Raw genomic sequence first — 7,278 nt, 5'->3', positions numbered from 1 at the left:
AGGTTTAGGTTTAGGGTTATGGTTTGAGTTAGAGTTAGGATGAGGATTAGGGTTACAGTGAGTGTGAGGGTTAAGGTTACGTTGAGGATTGGGGTTAAGATTATGGTTAGGGTGAGGATGAGTGTTAGGATTAAGGTTAGGGTTAGGGTTAGGTTTTGGGTTAGAATTAGTGTCATTGTTAGTGTTAGGGTTAGATTTATGGTGAGGGTGAGGGTGAGGGTGAGGGTTAGGTTTAGGGTGAGGTTTAGGGTTATTGTTAGGATTAAGGTTAGGATTAGGGGGAGGTTTAGGATTAGATTTAGGATTAATTGTAGGGTTAGGTCGAGCATTAATATTAGGGTTAGTGTTACGGTTAAGGTTAGGTTGAGGGTTAGGTTGAGGATTAGTGTGATGGGTAGTGTGAAATTTAGGGTTTAGGATGAGGTTTAGGGTTAGGGTTAGGGTTAGGATTAATGTTAGGGTTAGGCTTAACTTGAGGGTTAGGTTGAGGGTGAGGTTTAGGGTTAGGGTTAGGATTTGGATTAGGGTTAGGTTTAGGGTGAGGGATGCGATGAGGGTTAGGTTTAAGGATAGGTTTAGGCTTAGTGTTAGGCTGAGGGTGAGGGTGAGGGTGAGGGTTACGGTTAGGGTGAGTCTTACTTTTAGGGTTAGGTTGAGAGTTAGGGTTCAGGTTAAATTTAGGGTTAAGTGAGGGTTAGGGTAACTGTTACAATGAGGCTGAGGTTTAGGGTTAGGATGAGGGTTAGGGTTAGGGTTAGGGTTAGTGTTAGGGTTTGGTTACGGTTACGGTGAAGGTGAGGGTTAGGTTTAGGATTAGGGTTAGGGTGAGGTTTAGGGTTAGGGTTAGGGTTAGGGTGAGGCTGAGGGTTTGGGTTAGGGTTAGGGTTCGTGTTATTATTAGGGTTAGGGTTAGAGTTACGGTGAGGGTGACTGTGAGGGTTAGGGTTATGGTGATTTTTAGGGTTATGGTTAGGGTTAGCGTGACGGTGAGGGTGAGGTTTAGGGTTAGAGTAAAGGTTAGGGTGATGGTTAAGGTGAGGGTTAGGGTTAGGGTTAGTGTAAGGGTTAGGGTGAGGATTAGGATGAGGGTTAATTTTATGGTTTGGGTGAGGTTTAGGGTTCGGGTTACAGTGAGGGTGAGGTTTAGGGTTAGGGTTAGGGTGAGGGTTAGGATGAGGATTAGGGTTAGGATTAGGGTTAGGGTGAGGACTAGGGTGAGGGTGAGGGTTAGGGTTAGTGTTTGGGTGAGGTTTAGGGTTAGGGTTAGGGTTAGGGTGAAGGTTAGTATGAGGGTGAGGGATACAGTGAGTGTGAGTTTTAGGGTTAGGGTGAGGGTTAGGGTTAGTATTTGGGTTAGGGTAATGTTGAGTTTTAGGTTTAGATTATGTTTAGGGGGAGTGTTAGGTCGAGGGTTAGGGTTAGGATTAGTGTTAGGGTTAAGGTTAGGTTTCAGGTTAGGTTGATGTTCAGGGTTAGGGTTATGATTAGTGTTAGGGTTAGGGTATGTGAGGGTTAGGGTTAGGGTTAGGTTTAGGGTTAGGGTTATGCTGAGGGTGAGGGTGGGGGTGAGGATTAGGGTTAGGGTGATGGTTAGGGTTAGGGTTAAGGTAAGGGTTAGCATGAGGGATAGGGTTAGGATTAGGGTTCGGGTGAGGGCCAGGGTGAGTGTGAGGATTAGAATAAGGTTAAGTTTAGGCTTAGGTTTAGGCTGAGCATGAAGTTGAGTGTGAGGGTTCGGGTTAGGGTGATGGTTAGGTTTAAGGTTAAGGTGAGGGTTAGGATGAGGTTTAGGATTAGGGTGAGGTTTAGGGTGAGGATGATAGTAAGGGTAATGGTGAGGTTTAGGCTGAGGTTGAGGGTTAAAATAAGGTTGAGGTTTAGGGTTAGGTTTATGGTTAGGGTTAAGGTTAGGGTGAGGGTTAGATTGAGGATTAGTGTTAGGGTTAGTGTGAGGTTTAGGGTGAGGTTGAGGTTTAGGGTTAGGGTTAGGGTTAGTATTAATGTTTCCGTTAGAGTTAAGGTGAGGATTAGGGTGAGGGTGAATTTTAGGATTAGTGTTAGTATTAGGATTAGGGTTAGGGTTAGCTTGAGTGTGAGGGTTAGGGTTAGGGTTAGGGTTAGGCTTAATGTTAGGCTGAAGGTGAGGGTGAGGGTGAGGGTTAAGGTAAGGCTGAGTGTTAAGGGTAGGGTTAGGGTGAGATTTAGGGTTCGGGTTAAGTTTAGGGTTAGTCTGAGGGTTAGAGTTAGGGTTACGGTGAGCATGAGGGTTAGGGTTAGGTTGAGGGTTAGGATTAGGCTTAGGATTACATTGAGGGTTAGGGTTAGGGTTAGGATCAGGGTTAGGATGAGGATTAGGGATGAGGGCTAGGGTGAGGGTGAGGGTTAGGGTGAGTGTTTGGGTGATGTTAAGGTTTAGGGTTACGTTTAGGGTGATGGCATGTGAGGGTTAGGGTTAGGGTTAGGTTTAGCCTTAGGGTTAGGCTGAGGGTGAGGGTGGGGGTGAGGATCAGCGTTAGGGTTATTGTTTGGCTTAGTGTTAGGGTGAGGGTTAGGATGAGGGTGAGGTTTACAGTGAGGGTCAGGTTTAGGGTTAGGGTGAGGATGATGGTAAGTGTAAAGGTGAGGTTTAGGTTGAGGGTGAGGGTTAAGATTACTGTGAGTGTTAGGGTTAAGTTTAGGGTGAGGGTGAGGTTTAGGATTAGTCTGAGGGTGAGGGTTAGGGTTAGTGATAGATTAAGGTTTAGGGTTAGGGTTAGGGTGAGAGTTAGGGTTTGGTTATGTTTAGGGTTAGGGTGAGGGATAGGGTTAGGGTTAAGGTGAGGGTTAGGATTAGGGTTACAGTGAGGATTAGGGTTAGGGTTAGGGCTAGGGTGAGGGTTAAGGTTAGGGTTAGGGTGAGAGTAAGGATGAGTATTAGGGTTAGTATTAGGGTTAGGTTGAGGGCTAGGGTCAGGGTGAGCGTTAGGGTTAGTGTTAGATTTAGGTTTAGGTTTAGGGTTAGGGTTTGTTTGAGGGTTAGGTTGAGGGTTAGGGTTATGGTGAGAGTGATGATTAGGGTTAGGGTGAGGGTTTGTTTTAGGATTAGCGTTAGCATGAGGATGAGTGTTACTTTTAGGGTTAGGGTTAGGTTTCGGGTTAGGATTAGTGTTATTGTTAGGCTTAGGGTTAGAGTTATGGTGAGGGTGAGGGTGAGGGTGAGGGTGATGGTTAGTGTTAGGGTGAGGTTTAGAGTTAGGGTTAGGATTAGTGTGAGTTTGAGGGTGATGTTTAGGGTTAGATTTAGGGTTTGTTGGAGGGTTAGGATGAGGGCTAGGGTGAGGGTGAGGGTTAGGGTGAGTGTTTGGGTGATGTTAAGGTTTAGGGTTACGTTTAGGGTGAGGGCATGTGAGGGTTAGGGTTAGGCTTAGGCTTAGGATTAGGGTTAGGCTGAGGGTGAGGGTGGGGGGTGAGGATCAGCGTTAGGGTGATTGTTAGGCTTAGGGTTAGGGTGAGGGTTAGGATGAGTGTGAGGTTTACAGTGAGGGTCAGGTTTAGGGTTAGGGTGAGTATGATGGTAAGTGTAAAGGTGAGGTTTAGGTTGAGGGTGAGGGTTAAGATTACTGTGAGTGTTAGGGTTAAGTTTAGGGTTAGGGTGAGGTTTAGGATTAGTGGGAGGGTGAGGGTTAGGGTTAGTGTTAGATTAAGGTTTAGGGTTAGGGATAGGGTGAGAGTTAGGGTTTGGTTATGTTTAGGGTTAGGGTGAGGGATAGAGTTAGGGTTAAGGTGAGGGTTAGGATTAGGGTTACAGAGAGGATTAGGGTTAGGGTTAGGGCTAGGCTGAGGGTTAAGTTTAGGGTTAGGGTGAGGGTAAGGATGAGGATTAGGTTTAGGATTAGGTTTAGGGTGAGGGCTAGGGTGAGGGTGAGGGTTAGGGTTAGTGCTAGATTTAGGATTAGGTTTAGGGTTAGGGTTAGGGTGAGGGTTAGGTTGAGGGTTAGGGTTATGGTGAGGGTGACGATTAGTGTTAGGGTGAGGGTTAGGGTTAAGATTAGGGTTAGCATGAGGGTGAGTGTTAGGATTAGGGTTAGGGTTAGGGGTTGGGTTCGGTTTAGTGATAAAATTAGTGTTATTTTTAGGGTTAGAATTGTGGTAAGCGTGAGGGTGAGGTTAAGGGTTAGGGTTAGTTTGAGGTTTAGGGTTAGGGTTAGTATTAGGGTTAGCAGGAGGGTGAGTGTTAGGATTAGGGTTAGAGTTAGTGTTTGGGTTAGGTTTAGGGTTAGGATTAGTGTTATTGTTAGCATTAGAGTTAGGATTAGGGTGAGGGTTAGGGTTAGTGTGAGGGTTAGGGTTAGTGTTAGGGTTAGTGTTAGGGTGAGGGTATGTGTTAGGGTGAGGGTTAGGTTTAGGGTGCGGGTTATGGTTAGTGTGAGAGTTAGGGTTAGGTTTAGGGTTATTGTTAGGTTTAGGGTTAGGGTTACAGTTACGGTGAGGTTGAGGTTTAGGGTTAGGGTGATGTTTAGTGTGAGAGTTAGGCTTAGGGTTAGGGTTAGGGTAAGAGGGAGGTTTAGGGTTAGAGTTAGGGTTAAGGTGAGACTGAGGTTGAGGGTTAGGTTTAGGTTTAGGATTAGGATTAGGGTAAGGGTTAGGTTGAGTGTGAGGGTTAGGGTTAGGGTTAGGGTAAGGTTTAGGGTAACACTGAGGGTGAGGGTTAGGGTGAGGTTTAGGGTGAAGATTGGGGTTAGGGTGAGGGTGAATGTGTGTGTTAGAGTTAGGTTTAGGGCTAGGCTTAGGGTTACGCTGAGGGTGAGGTTGAGGGTGAGGGTTAGGGTTAGGGTGAGGGTTAGGGTAAGGGTTAGGGGGAGGGTTAGGATGAGGGTTAGTGTTAGGATTAGGGTTAGGGTGAGGGCTAGGGTGAGGGTGAGGTTTAGGTTTAGTTTGAGGGTGAGGTTTAGTGTTAGAGTTAGCGTTAGTTTTAGGCTGATGGTGAAGGTAAGGGTTAGGATTAATGTTAGGGTTAGGCTTAAGGTGAGGGTTAGGTTGAGGGTGAGGGTTAGGATAAGGGTTAGGAGTAGAATTAGGGTTAGGGTGAGGGTGAGGGTGATATTTATGGTTAGGGATAGGCTTAGGGTTAGGCTGAGGTTGAGGGTGAGGGTTAGGGTGAGGTTTAGGGTTAGGGTTAGGGTGAATGTGAGGGTTAGGATTAGGGTTAGGATTTGGATTATGCTGAGCGTGAGGGTGTGGGTCAGTGTTAGGGTTAGGGTTATGGGGAGGGATAGGATGAGTGTTAGGGTTAGGGTGAGGTTTAGGGTGAGGGTGAGTGCCTGTGTTAGGGTTAGGTTTAGGGTTAGTCTTAGGGTTAGGCTGAGGGTGAGGTTGAGGCTGAGGGTTAGTGTTAGGGTGATAGTTAGGGTAAGGGTTAGGGGGAGGGTTAGGAAAAGGGATAGGGTTAGGATTAGGGTTCCGTGAGGCTAGTGTGAGGATGAGGTTTAGGGTTAGGGTTAGCTTGAGGGTTAGGATTAGGGTAAGTGTGAGAGTTAGTGTTTGAGTTATGTTTAGTGTTAGGTTGAGGGTTAGGGTAAGGGTTACTGTGAGGGTGAGGGTTACGATGAGGGTTAGGGTTAGGATTAGTGTTAGGGTGAGGGCTAGGTTGAAGGTGAGAATTAGGGTTAGGGTTTGGGATAGGGTTAGGCTTACGGTTAGGTGTAGGGTTAGTGTTAGTGTGAGGGTGACATTTAGGGTTAGAGTTAGGGGTAGGATGAGGCTGAGGTTGAGGGTAAGGGTTAGGGTTAGTGTTAGATTTAGGGTTAGCATGACGGTTAGGTTGAGGGTGAGGGTTGGGCTTAGGGTTAGGATTAGGTTTAGGGTAAGGGTTAGGGTGAGTGTGAGCGTTAGGTCTAGTGTTAGGGTTTTTCATAGGGTTAGGCTGAGTTTGAGAGCGAGGGTGAGGGTTAGGGTTAGTTTTAGATTAAGGTTTAGGGTTAGGGTTAATGTTAGGGTGAGAGTTAGGATTCGGTTATGTTTTGGGTTAGGATGAGGGTTAGGGTTAAGGTTAAGGTGAGGGTGAGGTTTAGGGTTACGTTGAGGATTAGGTTTAGGGTTAGGGCTAGGGTGACGGCTAAGGTTAGTGTTAGGTTGATTGAGGTTGATTGTAAGGATGAGGATTAGGGTTAGGATTAGAGTTAGGTTGAGTGCTAGGGTGAGGGTGAGGGTTAGGATTAGTGTTAGATTAAGGTTTAGGGTTATTGTTAGGGTTAGGGTGAGGGTTAGGTTGAGGGTTAGGGTTAGCTTGAGGGTTAGGATTAGGGTAAGTGTGAGAGTTAGTTTTTGAGTTAAGTTTAGTGTTAGGTTGAGGGTTAGGGTAAGTGTTACTGTGAGGGTGAGTGTTAGGATGAGGGTTAGAGTTAGGATTAGTGTTAGGGTGAGGGCTAGGGTGAGGGTGAGATTTAGGGTTAGGGTTAGTGTTAGGGTTAGGCTTAGGGTTAGGTGTAGGGTTAGTGTTAGTGTGAGGGTAACGTTTAGGGTTAGAGTTAGGGGTGGATGAGGCTGAGGTTGAGGGTTATGGTTAGGGTTAGTGTTAGATTTAGGGTTAGGGTGAGGGTTAGGCTTAGGGTTAGGATTAGGTTTAGGGTAAGGGTTAGGGTGAGTGTGAGGGTTAGGTCTAGTGTTAGGGTTTTTCTTATGGTTAGGCTGAGTTTGAGTGCGAGGGTGAGGGTTAGGTTTAGTTTTAGATTAAGGTTTATTTTTAGGGTTAATATTAGGGTGAGAGTTAGGATTCGGTTATGTTTTGGGTTAGGATGAGGGTTAGGGTTAAGGTTAAGGTGAGGGTGAGGTGTAGGGTTACTTTGAAGATTAGGGTTGGGGTTAGGGCTAGGCTGAGGGCTAAGGTTAGTGTTAGGTTGATTGTAAGGATGAGGATTAGGGTTGAGTGCTAGGGTGAGGGTGAGGGTAAGGATTAGTGTTAGATTAAGGTTTAGGGTTATTGTTAGGGTTAGGGTGAGGGTTAGGTTGAGGGTTAGCATTAGGTTGAGGGTGATGATTAGTGTTAGGGTGAGGGTTTGGTTTAGGATTAGGGTTAGCATGAGGGTGAGTTTTAGGATTAGGGTTAGGGTTAGGGTTAGGGTTAGGTTTCGGGTTAGGATTACTGTTATTGTTAAGGTTAGGGTTAGAGTTATGGTGAGGGTGAGGGTGAGGGTGAGGGTGATGGTTATGTTTAGGGTGAGTTTTAGGGTTAGGGTTACGATTAGGGTGAGGTTGAGAGTGAGGGTTAGGGTTAGGGTGAGGCTTTGGGTTAGGGTTATA

The sequence above is a fragment of the Dipodomys merriami genome, unplaced genomic scaffold, assembly GCF_024711535.1.
Source record: "Dipodomys merriami isolate MVZ:Mamm:240054 unplaced genomic scaffold, mDipMer1.0.p SCAF_74, whole genome shotgun sequence".
In the NCBI taxonomy this organism is placed as follows: Eukaryota; Metazoa; Chordata; class Mammalia; order Rodentia; family Heteromyidae; genus Dipodomys; species Dipodomys merriami.
Note: the sequence above shows the minus strand (reverse complement) of the source record.